General features: G+C 39.3%; 1 protein-coding gene across 2 annotated transcripts in view; it reads left to right on the top strand.

The window, feature by feature from the left end:
• Window positions 1–14,615, top strand: part of GNA12 (G protein subunit alpha 12) — a 112,165-nt gene that overhangs the window by 62,569 nt on the left and 34,981 nt on the right. The gene's annotated exons all lie outside the window — the stretch shown is intronic.

Here is a 14,615-nt window from a genome sequence, read left to right as displayed (position 1 = left end):
TCAGAGGGTGAGGATGAGCCATAAGGAAACCCACAAAACGGGGAGAGACGAGAGCTTTGCTTGGCTGCTGAGCCAGGGCAGGGAGGAGGGAGGAGGCAAAAGAAGACCCCCCTGTAGACCGGCTCCTCAGGGGACTTGCCACCCAGAGTTACAAGAGCAGTCCAAGAACCCCAGTGCTCTGAATTTAGGTTAAAGTGACACCAGACAGGTAGTGTGCCCAAGTAGCAAATGGAAACCCTCTCTGGAAAAGACACTCGAGTCCTAAACCTTGGAGATTCCCCGCAAATGATGTTTTTGAGGACAGAGGGCATCACAGAGATAGCCAAAGTCACCAGGAGACAGGGCACAATGCCTAGAATCAGAGGAAAGAACAGACGGCAGAAATGGACCCACAGTCTTCAGGTATTAGACGTATCAGATACAGGTTTTGAAACAACTATACTTTATACCCATGTAAAGTTGTGCGTATAAAGTATGTGTATAAACAACTATTCTTTCTACATATATAACTTTATATGTGTATAAAGAAATAAAAGTTAGAAAATATCTTCAGGAAAAACTGGAAACTTACTAAAAGTGCTGTAACATATTTTGAAAGAACAAACCAGAACTTCTAGAATTGAAAAATACAAAAACCAGAAGTAAAAACTCGGTAGTTTGTACCCCATAAAAGAGAATATTAATAAAGTAGAAGAAATATTGGAAGAAAGTATCAAGAATGTAGAACAGAGAGACAAAAACAGGGAAAAGACGAAAGCTAGGCTGAGAGGTATCAAGGATGAAGTGAGAAGGTCTAATATACCTTTAAGGACTTACAGAAAGAAGACCAGGGCAGGGGCAGTACTGGAACAGGTAGCGGCTGACAGAGTGTATCAGATCACAGGGTCAAGAATCCCAGTGAATCCCAAGCAAGATGAGTAATTTAAAAAGGCTATAACTAGATAAATCATAACGAAACTGCGGAAAACCAAAGACAGAGGAACATCTTAAAAGTAGCTACAGAAAAAGGTAGAGATTAACTCTCAGTGAGTGACGGTATGACAGTTTTCTTCCCCAAAGCTGCAACAGAAGCCAGAAAGATAAACGATACTTTGAGGTCATGCCTGTGAGAGAATGTAACTCCTAATCTAGAATTCTGTAAAATTGAGGGCACAAAAGGGACATCTTCAAACAAAGTTGATCATCAGCAAATCCTCCTAAAGGAATCATAGGGGCTACACAGGAAGCAAGAGGAAAGGGATTCCAGGTGGAGGGTTTGAAACATAAGAAAGAATGGAGACTAATTTGCCTGGTATTTTTTCTTTTGTTGGTCATGCTTTTGGTGTCGGATCCAAGATCAGGAAGGTTTACCCCTGTGTTTCCTTCTTATATTTAGGTTGCTCAACTACATTGTGGTTGTCTATCCATTCTGGGTGAATGTTTGTATATGGAATGAGGTAGGGGTCCAGTCTCCTTCTCTTGCACATGGACATCCGCTGTTCCAGCACCATTTGTCGAACATCTGTTCTTTCCCCATCGAGTGGTCTTGGCACCCTTGATGAAAATCAATTGGTCATACATGTCTGGGTTCATTTCTGGATTCTCAGTTCTATTCCATTGGTCTATGTATCTGTCCTTATGCCAGTAACACACTATTTTGATTACCGTAGTTTTGTAGTAAGTTTTGAAATCCGGAAGCGTGAGTCCTTCAGCTTTGTTTTCTTTTTCTCATTGTGGTTTTGGTTTGCATTCCCCTGAGGATGAATGATGTCACACCACTTTGGAAGAAGAATAAAGTGGGCGGGACTTGCTCTTCATGGAGGTCAGCAAACTACTGCCTGAAGGGGAACTTTCCTTTGGCTTATTTTTGTTTGAACCCCTAGTTTAAAAAAAATTTTTTTTTTACATTTGAAGAAGAAGAATATGCAGTAAGGATGACTGTATGTGGTCACCATAACCTAAAACATTTACCATCTGGATCTTTACAGAAAAAGTTTGCTATCCCCTTCTGTAATAGATACTGAGATATATTTTTTAAAACAATTTAATAACCAATATAGTGGAGGTATTGGAACAGAATAAGGTAAGCAAATTGGTGGAACCACATAGGGAACAATGAAAATGGATCCCTATACACACACCCAATTTCAAATGGCTTAGAGACCTAAATATGAAAAGCAAAACGATATATCTTTTAGGAGGTGATATAGAAGAATCTTCATGATCTTGGGGGTGGGGAAGAGTCGAAGTCATTAAAACTGCAAATGCAGAAGGAAAAGATTAATACTTTGACTACCATCAAATTAAGAACTTCTGTTCATCCAGAGAACACGTTCACCATCTATAACCTGCAAAGGAAACGTGTCCAGAGTGTTTAAAGAACCTCCACAAACCTGCGAGAAATAGGCAATTCAATAGAAAAATGGATTCAAGGCTTGAAAGGCATTTCTGAGAAGAGGAAATGATATTATACGCTCACCAGATTTCAGAAACTAAGACATTTGACAGTTCCAAGAATTGGCAAGGATGTGGAGTAACAGGAACTCTCATATTGAATACATCCTGGTGCTGGGGTGGGGGGTGTAGACTGGGGCCCCCAATTTAGAAAACAGATTGGTATTGTTCACTAAAGCGTAAGATATGTATTCCTTGTTGCTGAATAGTCCCACTCCTAGGAACACACAAAGGCAGGTATGCAAATGTTCATAGCAGCATTATTCATAATTGGAAACAATCCAAATGTCCCTCAAGAGTAAGATGGTAAATACACTGATTTTTATTCCTGAGTACTGCAGAGAACGTGGGCAAAGGACAGCTCCCCTCAACAGATGTGTGACGTTGAGCTAAAGAAGGCAGGCACGGAAGAATGCACATTGCGCGCGTGCACCTTCATGCCATGAAACGTACATACGCACAGCATGAGTACCTTAAAAATGCAGCCACCGTGCTGAGGAACACATGCTAATGGGATAAAACTACAAGGGAGAAGTGACAGGTTGAGAAATAGTATCACCAGCATCAGCAGAGGAGTCAGAGAGCATATCATGAGGGCATTTCTGGGGTGCAGGTCATGGTCCGCTCCCGGCCCTGGGGGGTTGCTGTTTTGTCAGTTCAATTGTGCATTTTTCTTTTATGCACTTTCCTTATATGATGCCATAATTTGTAAGAATAATGATAAGAATTTGAAAGGGAAAATATAATTAGATGAATACACAGAAATTATTTGTGAACAGTGTTGATTGTATTGCTTCTAAAAGGAGAAACAAAAAGGAAATAATCTAAGTACTGTCCAGTAGGGGTTGGCTGACTAAATTAGAATACTGACCACGCGACAGAATGCTATACAGCTGTTAGAAAACCTAGAAGAGAACTGTGTGTTGGCATAGAAAGAAGTCCCTGAAAAATCAAGTGGGAAAAGCAGATTAAAAATCAGTTATATATACAGGAGAGTCCTGTCTCTGTTTAGAAAGTGAAAAAATTGTGTGTGTGTGTGTGTGTGTGTGTGTGTGTGTGTGTATAAATGCATAGAAAATCTAAAGCTGGAGAAAACATATCCACTGAACCATCTCAGTTGTTATCTTCCTTTTTTATTTTATATATGTTTAAAAGTACAAAAATATATATTCTTAAAATTACCTAAAAATTTTAATTGAGGTAGAAATATGTATTATTTTTGTAACCAGAAAAGGCCATGGAAACACTTTTAAATGAATTAGAAAAATTAATGTCTGCAGAAAACAATTTTATAAATCTTATGCATTGTTTCTGAAAGAAATCTTAGGGTTTAAATAATTCTGGTTAGCTATAACGTACTATTAATCTGAAAGTTTCGAAGGATGGTAGCGTCAACCTCCTTCCCACCTCCTTTTACCAGATTTTAACAAATTTAGTCAACCTCAGCAAGTGCTCAGTGAGCTGGAGGAATGGGAAGAGCCCCGGCCTCACTCATCACTTTTGCTCCATATTTGTGGAGCTTCAGCTCCGCAATCAGAGGGCAGCAGTGCCTTCCTGTTAGGTCGACTCTGAGAAGTGTGGTAGCCCCGGGCACCACGCCTGGGGTGCAGTGTTTGTTTAATTATCCAGGTCACATATGCGGAGTTTCTCCTGTGCTCCCTGCAGCCATGGGCTGCAGAAGGAGCACCTCACCCCTTCCCCTCACCCAGAGCCAGGGTCCAGACGCCTGCAGAGGGAACCTGCCTCACACAGAGGGTGTTGAAACCCATGCGAGCGGGAATCATCGGTCAGGGTGTGGTGGAGGAAATCAGACCTTAACTTGGACGGGGTTCTATTGAAAGATGGAATTCTCAAAGGAAGCTGGGAGGGAGGAGGGTGTTGATGGTCGATAAAATCCATAAGTCGTAATCAGACTTTGAAGCACTTAGTTAACTTGTGAAAGAAGCACCTAGAAAAATCAAGGCTTGCTCTATTCTGGCTGCCCTTAAAAAAGCTTTCCTGAGAATTTCTCATTTAAGCCAACTGAAACAGTTGATTTATTAACTGGTTAGACCTTTTTTCTTTTTTCTAAATTTTGGTAAAATATGCATTTTTCTTTTTTATGTCTCTTGTCACTAAACCTTTCTAGCAGACCAGTGTTAACAGTTGAGCAGGTGTATCCCAGTGAGTCTTGGGAAAGTTCAGGTTAAGGGGCTGCAGCTTAGTCTGTGTGTGTGAGCATTTCCTCCAAGGGATCGATTCCCTGTGGATGTCATTGCAGCTGTGGCTTACCACTCAGTACAGAGGTGAGAAGATGGGAAGCGTTCCTCATCTTCTGAACTTGGAAGCCATCTTTGCTAGGATCACCAGGAACCCCTCAAAAGTTTTTATTAATATTCTCTGCTTGTAAGTAGTTTCAAGGTTTAGAAGTACCTCAGAGTTATTATTTAGGAGCCTTTCAGATCTGAGTGGGCGGATTCCACAGCAGTAGTATTTGCCCCACGGTGTCTGTCTGAGTCTGCTCGGGCTACCATAACAAAATACAGCAGGCTTGGCAGTGTAAACAGCAAACATTTATTTCCCACAGTCCTGGAGGCTGGCAGTCCAAGACCAAGGTGCCAGCAGATTTGGTTCTTGGTGAGGGCCCTGCTCCTGGCTTGCAAACGGCCACCTTCTCTGCTCACGTGGCCTCTTCTTTGTGCCCTTGGAGAGAGAGAGCTCTGGTCTGTCTTGCTCTTCTTACAAGGACACTAATTCCATCGTGGGGACTCCACCTTGTGACTTCATCTAAACCCAGTTACTCCCAAAGGCCCCACCTCCCAATACTATCGCTTTGGGGTTTAGGGCTTCAACACAAGAATTTGGGGTCGGGGGGACAAACAGTCAGTTCACAGCCGTGTCCCTTCCCTTGCTCCCTCTTCCTCACTACCTTTCCCAAAGGCAGTTAATTAACCAGCCTCTTTTTCCCTCCGCTCACTCCAGTCCTCTGTGTTTATTTCTATAAGGAGACAAGTTTTATTACGTGTTCAGCTACATTACCAGATCTGTGTCATCATTTTCATATGCTGGAATAAGAATGCATTATAATTAAAATGGGATTTCCCTCATTTCCTGCCAAGAGTTTTAAACTCAGAGAATTAGATTGCATTAAATTTTTCATTTGAAAAGAGACCCCAGCCCCATGAACTTTGAGAAAATCAGAATGCAGTGAGAGAAAAGTAGGGACCAGGGTTTGAGTTTGCCCGGCTTAGAATGCTGATGTAGAAATAGTAGGTGGCTCTGAGGCGCATTCAGCCCTGATGAGCCACAGGACAAGGGAGCTCTGCTTTTTGGCTTCTTCCTCTGCCATTTCGAGTCTGGTATAATGTTAACAAAACTCGTTACAGGAATCTCTGGGCAGTAAATGGGTTTTATTCCTTGAAACACAAGTTAATTTTTATTCACAGTCTGGCACCTGCTCCTTCCATGACAGTGTTTCATTGTAAAGTTCTTAAAGACCAAACTAATGGTGGGAATGAGATGCTTTGGTGACATGGACACACGACACTGGAATAAGCGGTTCTGGTTGGAACTTGTTTTAATAAGGCTTTGGTCTCCCCCCTTAAGCGATGTTTGATATAAAAGGAATGCCGATTGGCTGTGGTCTGTTGCACTGGGCATTCTGCATCATTCTGGGGCATTTTAGCAAATCCTCCAGAGCTGTTTTCTGAGTTTGTATCTCTCAAGCAGTACAATGGGACAAGCCTGCCTGTCTCACCAACACAGTTCATGTTTCAGACCAAACGTGACTGTCCCTGGAGTCCGGGCGTCACTCCTTGCTCTGCTGAGCCAACGGGGCAGTGACTTCTGCGGTGACCAGTGCAGCCCCCAGGTCCCCTCTTCTGCTTAATCCAGGCTCTGCTGTCAACTTGCTGATCATCGGCTGCCTGTTCTTGCCTCTCTCTCCTTTTCACTCTCTCTTTCACAATTCTCACATTTCAAATATTTTATCCTTCAGCTTCTCTTCCAGGATACCTTTCTCCATCCGGCTTTTGTCCACGGGGATGCGTTCCTCCTCTTTGCTGGTGTCGTGGCAACTGCAGAATTGCAGAAGTCTGCTCTAGCCAGAAAAAGACTGGCGGCCCGCCAGCGCGGCCCCAGGTGTTGTCTTGGGGAAGGATTGGGGGTGGCTGAGAGAGGGAAGAGGGCAGCAGATGAGCAGGAGCGAGCCACAGAGTGGAAGCCAGGCATCCTGGCCTGTCCTTCTCTGACACTAACTTTAATCACTCACACTCCTCAGAGCCCTCATTTCCTTCTTCTCACTGTCTCACGGGTGTGCTGCCTGCCAAGACAGTGTCTGCGGAAGTGCTCTGAAAGCACAGGCACCAGGTAGAGGAAAGTTACAAGGCTGCTGTCCAGATGATACCTTCAGTATCCTTCAGCGGTCCTCATGTATTAACAGAGCTGGCAAAGAACTTTGGCCACAGTTCTGTTTGAGACACTGGGCAGAGTGGTCCTCCTGAGCTCTGGTGACTAAGACAGAGGGATTGCGAATCAAGGCTCTATTTTCAGATATTTTTTCTTCCTCTCTGTTATTCTTTACCTGTTCTTTATCTTCCAGAACTTCTTACTTAAATCTCAGTCTCCCAAGACTGTTCAGGATGGCTCTATCTCATTCCAGTCAATGTATATGGTGATATTTAGCCCCAAACAAGGTTTTAAAATACAGAAAAAGCAGTGTAGTAACTCCAGAAAATGGACAACTCGATCAAGCCTATTAAAATAAAACCTTAAAACCCAAGAAACTAGTTGCAGTGGTTGCCTATAGAGAGGAGAGTTGGGTAGCTGGGAGACAGACTTACTTCTCCAGTGTCCCACTTCCCACCCTCCCTTTTTTTTTTTTAACTTTTAATTTTGTGCTGTGTTGTATTACCTATTCAAAAATTTCCTGGTTTCAAACCTTACTACAAAGCTATAGTAATCAAAATAGTATGGTATTTGCATAGAGACAGACATTTTGACCAATGGAATACTATAGAGAACCCAGAAATAATCCCTTGCATATATGTTCAAATGATTTTTTGACAAGGGTGCCAAGACCATTCAATGGGGAAAGGACAGTCTTTTCAACAAAAGGTGCTGGTGCTGGAAAAAACTGCAACTTCACATGAATGAAGCTGGACCCTCGCCTAATACCATATACAAAAACGAACTCAAAATGGATTATAGACCTAAATATAAGACTGAACACTATAAAACTCACAGAAGAAAACATAGGGCAAAACTTCATGACACGGGATTTGGCGATCATTTCGTGAATATGACACCAGTGGCACAGGCAACAAAATGAAAAATAGACAAATTGGATTCTACAAGAAAATTATAAGATTTTGTGCATTAAAAGACACTATCAGCAGAGTAAAAAGGCAACCCACAGAATGGGAGGAAACATTTGCAAATCGTGTATGTTATAAGAGATTAATATCCAGACCATATAGAGAATTCTCCAAACTCGACAAAAAAATAAACTCTCTGACTCAAAAATGGACAAAGGACTTGAACAGACACTGCCAAAGAATATATGCAAATGTCCAGTGAGGATATGAAAAGATGCTCAACATCACTGATTATTAGCGAAATACAAATCTTCCACCTCATACCCATTAGGATGGCTACAGTGTTTTAAAAAATAAGTGTTGGTGAAGATGTAGAGAAATTGGAACCCTTGTGCACTGTTGTGGGATTATAAAAAGGTGTGGCCACTGTGGGAAACAGAATGGCAACTCATAAAAAATTTAAAATAAGATTACTGTGTGATCCAGCAGTTCTACTTCTGGGTATACTCAAAAGAATTGAAAGCAGGGTCTTGAGATATTGGTACACCCATGTTCATAGCTGCATTATTCACAATAGCTAAAGCATGAAAGCAACCCAGGTATCCATCAGTGGATAAATGGATAAGCAAAGTGTGTTGTATATACATACAATGGAATATTATTCAGCCTCGGAAAGGAAGTCCTGTCACGTACTGCAGTGCGTGAATCTTGAGGATCTTATGCTAAGTAAAATAAGCCAATCTACTAAAAGAGAAATACTATATGATTCCAGTATATGAAATACTTAGAATATTCAAAATCATAGGCACAGAAAGTAAAATGGTGATTGCCAGGGGCTAGGAGCAGGGGAGAATGAGAAGTTATTTTTAATGGTTACAGAGTTTCTGCTTTACAAGATTAAAAGAGCTGTGGAGAATAGTGGCAGTGCTTGCACAACATGATGAATATATTTAACACCACTGAACTATTAAGCAGTTGTATATAAAAGACAAAAAGGGGGGGGAACAGAAACAACGAAGGTAACAAGTAGAAAACAGTAACAAATGTGACAGATGTTAATCCAGCTATATCAATAATCCCAAAATACTGGAGATTAAACAACATACTTCTGGAACTTCTCTGATGGCACAGTGGTTAAGAATCTGCCTGCCAATGCAGGGGACACAGATTCAGTCCCTGGTCCGGGAAGATCCCAGATGCCGTGGAGCAACTAAGCCCGTGCACCACGAGTACTGAGCCTGCACACTAGAGCCTATGAGCCACAACTACTGAGCCCACATGCCATAACTCCTTAAGCCCATGCACCTAGAGCCCATGCTCCACGACAAGAGAAGCCACTGCAATGAGAAGCCCACGCACTGCCAAAAAGAGTGGCCCCCATTCACTGCAACTAGAGAAAGCCCGTGCACAGCAATGAAGACCCAACACAGCCAAAAATAAATAAATAAATTTTAAATAAATAAACAATACACTTCTAAATAACACGTGGGTAAAAGAAGAAATCTCAGGAGAAATTTTTAAATATTTTGAACCAAGTAAAAATGAAAAGACTTAGCAATTTGTGGGGTGCAGCAAAAGCAGTGCTTAGAGGGAAATTTGTAGCATTGAATGCTTATAGTAGAAAAGTATCTAAAATCAATTATCTAAGTTTTTACCTTAGAAAATTAGAAAAAGAACAGCAAATTAAGTCCAAAGTGAACAGAAGAAAGATTTAAAACAAAGAATTAAATAGATGAAATCGCAAACAGGAAATCAGTAGAGAAAATCAACAAAACGAAAAGCTGTTTTTTGAAAAGATCAATAAAATCGATCATCCTCTAATCAAGCCATCTAAGAAAAAAAGAAAACATATAAGTTACTGATACCAGAAATCAGAGAGGACATCATTACAGATCCCATGGTAATTGAAACGATATTAAAGGAATATTATGAACAACTCTGTGCCCATAAATTTGATAACCTAATGAAATGAACCAATTCCTTGGAAGTCACAATCAGCCAAAACTCACACAAGAAGAAGTAGATGCTCTGAATAGGCCTTTATCTATAAAAGATATTGAATCAATAATTAATTACCTTCCTAAACCAAAAGCACCAGGCCCAGGTGGGTCCACTGGTGAATTCTACCAGATATTTAAAGAAGAAGTTATACCAATTCTCTGCAGTCTCTTTCAGAGGACAGAAGCAGAGGGAATAGTTCCTAACTCATTCTATGAAGCTAGTACTACCCTAATACCAAAATCAGACAAAGACATTCCCAGAAAAGAGAACTGGAGAACAGTCTCTCTCATGAACATGATGCAAAATTCTCAACAATGTTAGCAAATCAAATTCAAAAATGTATAAAAAGAATTATACACTATGACCAGGTGGGCTTTATACCAGGTACATAAGGCTGGTTCCACATTCAAAAGTCAGTGATTTGAATTCATCAAATCATCACATCACATCAACAGAGTAAAAAAGAAAAATCACATGATTATATCAATAGATACAGAAAACTCATGTGACAAAATTCAGCACCCATTCGGGATAAAAACTCTCAAACTAGGAATAGTGGGAAACTTTCTCAACTCAGTAAAGATGATCTACAAAAAACCTACAGCTAATAACGTCATGCTTATTGGTGAGAAACTCAAAGCTTTCCCATTAAGATCATGTACAAGGTAACAGTGGCCCCTCTCACCACTTCTTTTCTACATCATATTGGAAATCCATGCTAACGCAGTAAGGCAAGAAACGGAAGTAAAAGGTATACAGATTGAGAAGGAGGACATAAAACTGTTTGCAGAAAACGTGATCATCTATATAGAAAATCCAAAAGAATTGACAGAGAACTCACAGAACTAATAAACAATGATAGCATGGTTGCAGGATGCCAGGTTAATTTCCAAAATTCAGTTGTTCTCCTATATACCGATAATGAACAAGTGGAATTTTAAATTTAAAATACAATATCATGTACATTAGTGCCCCCCAGCCAAATGAAGTACTTCGGCATAAACCTGATAACAAAATATGTACAAGGTCTACATGATGAAAGCTACAAAACTCTGATGAACAAAATCAAAGAACTAAATGGAGAGATATTCCATGTTTCATGGATAGGAAGACTTGATATTGTCAAGATGTCACTTCTTCCCAACATCTATAGATTCAGTGTAATCCCAATCAAAATCCCAGTACATTATTTCATAGATATCGACAAACTGATTCTCATGTTTATATGGAGAGGCAGGGACTCAGAATAGCCAATACAATATTGAAGGAGAAGAACAAATTTGGAAGAGTGATGCTACCTAACTTTAAGGTATGTCCCAGTGGTTGCCTAGAGACAGGAAAGGACTGCAGGAGAGAGGAAGGGACATGTGGGAACTTTTGAGGGTGATGGATTCATGTTCATTACCTTGAATGTAGTGATGATCCCCCAGGTGTATGCATATGTCAAAAGTTAATAAACTGTACACTTTGAATATGTGTAGTTCCTTGTATGTCAGTTATACCTCAGTTATGCTCTTTTTTAAAAAAATAATTTTCTTAATTCACTGGATCAGGTTTTAAATGGATTCTTTTCCTGGTGCCATATGAAAGTAACTCATTGAAAGGCAGCTTCTTTGAATGTCACTGTCTTTTTTTTTTTTTTTTTTTTTAAACATGTACTCAGTTCTCTAATACCTGGGATGTGACTTGATGATGGGGAGGGGAAGGAAAAGACTGCCTTTCTTAAAGAGTTCCCAGAACAAAGCAATCTGGGTGCTACCCTAAATCCCAACTGATAATACTTTGTAATGTGTAGCCTATGTGCCATAATACTTTGCAAAATCTGAAGTTTCTTTTTTTTAATTTATTTTATTGAAGTATAGTTGATTTACAATGTTGTGTTAATTTCTGCTGTACAGCAAAGTGATTCAGTTATACATATATACATTCTTTTTCATGTTATCATTCATTATGGTTTATCATGGGATATTGAATATAGTTCCCTGTGCTATACAGTAGGACCTTGTTGTTTATCCATTCTATATATTATAGTTTGCATCTGCTAATCCCAAACTCCCAATCCACCCTTCCCCCACACCCCTTCCCCTTGACAACCACAAGTCTGTTCTCTATGTCTGTTTTCTTTTTCGTAGATAAGTTCATTTGTGTCATATTTCAGATTCGACATATAAATGATATCATATGGTATTTGTCTTTCTCTTTCTGACTTCACTTTAGTATGATAATCTCTAGGTCTATCCATGTTGCTGCAGATGGCATCATTTCATTCTTTTTTATGGCTTAGTAGTATTCCATTGTATATATGTACCAAATCTTCCTTATCCATTTATCTGTTGTTGGACGTTTAGGTTTTTTCCATTTCTTGGCTGTTATGAATAGTGCTTTATGAACATAGAGGTGCATGTATCTTTTCGAATTATAGTTTTGTCTAGATATATGCCTAGGAGTGGGATTGCTGGATCATATGGCAACTCTAGTTTTCTGAAGAACCTCTATATTGTTTTCCATAGTGGCTGCACCAATTTACATTCCCACCAACAGTGTAGAAGGGTTCCCTTTTCTGCACACCCTCTCCAGCATTTGTTATTTGTAGTCTTTTTAATGATGGCCATTCTGACCAGTGTGAGGTAGTACCTCGTTGTAGTTTTGATTTGCTTTTCTCTAATAATTAGCGATATTGAGCATCTTTTCATGTGTCTGTTGGCCATCTGTATGTCTTCTTTGGAGAAATGTCCAAGTCTTCTGCCCATTTTTTGATTGGGTTTTTTTTGTTGTTGTTATTGAGTTGTATGAGCTGTTTGTATATTTTGGAAATTAAGCCCTTGTTGGTCTCTTCATTTGCAAATATTTTCTTGTAGGTTGTCATTTTGTTTATGGTTTCCGTTGCTGTACGAAAGCTTGTAAGTTTGATTAGATCCCGTTTATTTTTGCTTTTATTTCTATTGCCTTGGGAGACTGACCTAAGAAAACATTGTACGATTTATGTCAGAGAATGTTTTGTCTATGTTCTTCTCTTCTAGGAGTTTTATGGTGTCATGTCTTATATTTAAGTCTTTAAGCTATTTTTAGTTTATTTTTGTGTATGGTGTGAGGGTGTGTTCTAACTTTATTGATTTCCATGCAGCTGTACAACTTTCCCAACACCACTTGCTGAAGAGACTGTCTTTTCTCCATTGTATATTCTTGCTTCTTTTGTTGAAGATTAATTGACTGTAGGTGTGTGGGTTTACTTCTGGGAGCTCTATTCTGTTCCATTGATCTATATGTCTGTTTTTGTGCCAATATCACACTGTTTTGATTACTGTAGCTTTGTAGTATTCTCTGAAGTCTGAGAGGGTTATGCCTCCTGCTTTGTTCTTTTACCTCAGGATTGCTTTGGCAATTCTTGGTCTTTTATGGTTCCTTATAAATTTTTGGATTATTTGTTCTACTTTTGTAAAAAATGTCATGTGTAATTTGATAGGGATTGAATTAAATCTGTAGATTGCTTTGGGTAGCGTGGCCGTTTTAACAATGTTAATTCTTCCAATCCAAGAGTGTGGGATATCTCCATTTCTTTGAATCATCTTCAGTTTCCTTTATTAATGTTTTGTAGTTCTCGGCATGTAAGTCACCTCCTTGGTCAGGTTTATTCCTAAGTATTTTATTTTTTGATGTGATTGTAAAAGGGATTGTTTCCTTGCATTCCCATTCTGATATTTCATTGTTAGTGTAAAGAAATGCAACCGATCTCTGTATGTTAATCTTGTATTCTGCTACCTTGCTGAATTCACCTATCAGTTCTAGTAGCTTTTGTGTGGAGTCTTTAGGGTTTTCTATATATAGTATCATGTCACCAGCATATAATGACAGTTTTACCTCTTCCCTTCCAATTTGGGTACCCTTTATTTCTTTTTCTTGTCTGATTGCTGTGGCTAGGACTTCCAGGACTGTGTTGAATAGAAGTGATGATAGTGAGCATCCTTGTCATGTTCCAGATTTTAGCAGGAAGACTTTCATCTTTTCACCATTGAATATTATATTGTCTGTGTGTTTGTCATAAATAGCTTTTATTATGTTGAGATATGTTCTGTCTATACACACTTTGGTAAGAGTTTTTATCAATAATGGATGTTGAGTTTTATCAAATGCTTTTCTACATCTATTGATGATCATGTGGTTTTTGTCTTTTCTTTTGTTGATGTGGTGTGTCACATTGATTGAATCATCCTTGTGACCCTGGGATGAATCCAACTTGGTTGTGGTGTATGATCTTTTTTATGTGTTGTTGGATTCAGTTTGCTAATGTTGTGTTGAGAATTTTTGTATCTATATTCATCAAAGATATTGGCCTGTAATTTTCTTTTTTGGTAGTGTCTTTGTCAGGTTTTGGTATCAGGGTGATGGTGGCTTCAGAGAATGTCTTTGGGAGTGTTCCCTCCTCTTCAGTCTTTTGAAAGAGTTTGAGAAGGATCAATATAAGTTCTTCTTTGTGTGTTTGGTAGAATTCGCCTGTGAAGCCACAGGACATCCTAGGACTTTTTTGTTTGTAGGGAGTTTTTTTTTTTAATTACAGACAAAATCTGAAATTTCTGAATTCCAAAATACATTTATCTAGTCCTAAGGGTTTCAAGGAAAGGGATTGTAATACAAATGAAATGAAGAATAAAAAATTAAAATTTGAAATAAGCCAGTCAAGAGATAACTCTAACTCCTAAAAAGACCGGGAGATACTTGTTCTCATGTGTGTGAGAAACTTACATAAAGAGTATTCATGTCATCATTGTTCACAATAGCAAAACACTGGCAATACCCTAAGTGGCTGTTGATAGGCTCAGCTAAGTTTTTGTACATGTATTCAGTGGAATGCTGTATAGCAATTTCTTTTTAATTTGGACACTTATAATA

The sequence above is a fragment of the Pseudorca crassidens genome, chromosome 15 (assembly GCF_039906515.1).
Source record: "Pseudorca crassidens isolate mPseCra1 chromosome 15, mPseCra1.hap1, whole genome shotgun sequence".
In the NCBI taxonomy this organism is placed as follows: domain Eukaryota; kingdom Metazoa; phylum Chordata; class Mammalia; order Artiodactyla; family Delphinidae; genus Pseudorca; species Pseudorca crassidens.
This window is presented reverse-complemented; position numbering and strand designations above follow the sequence as displayed.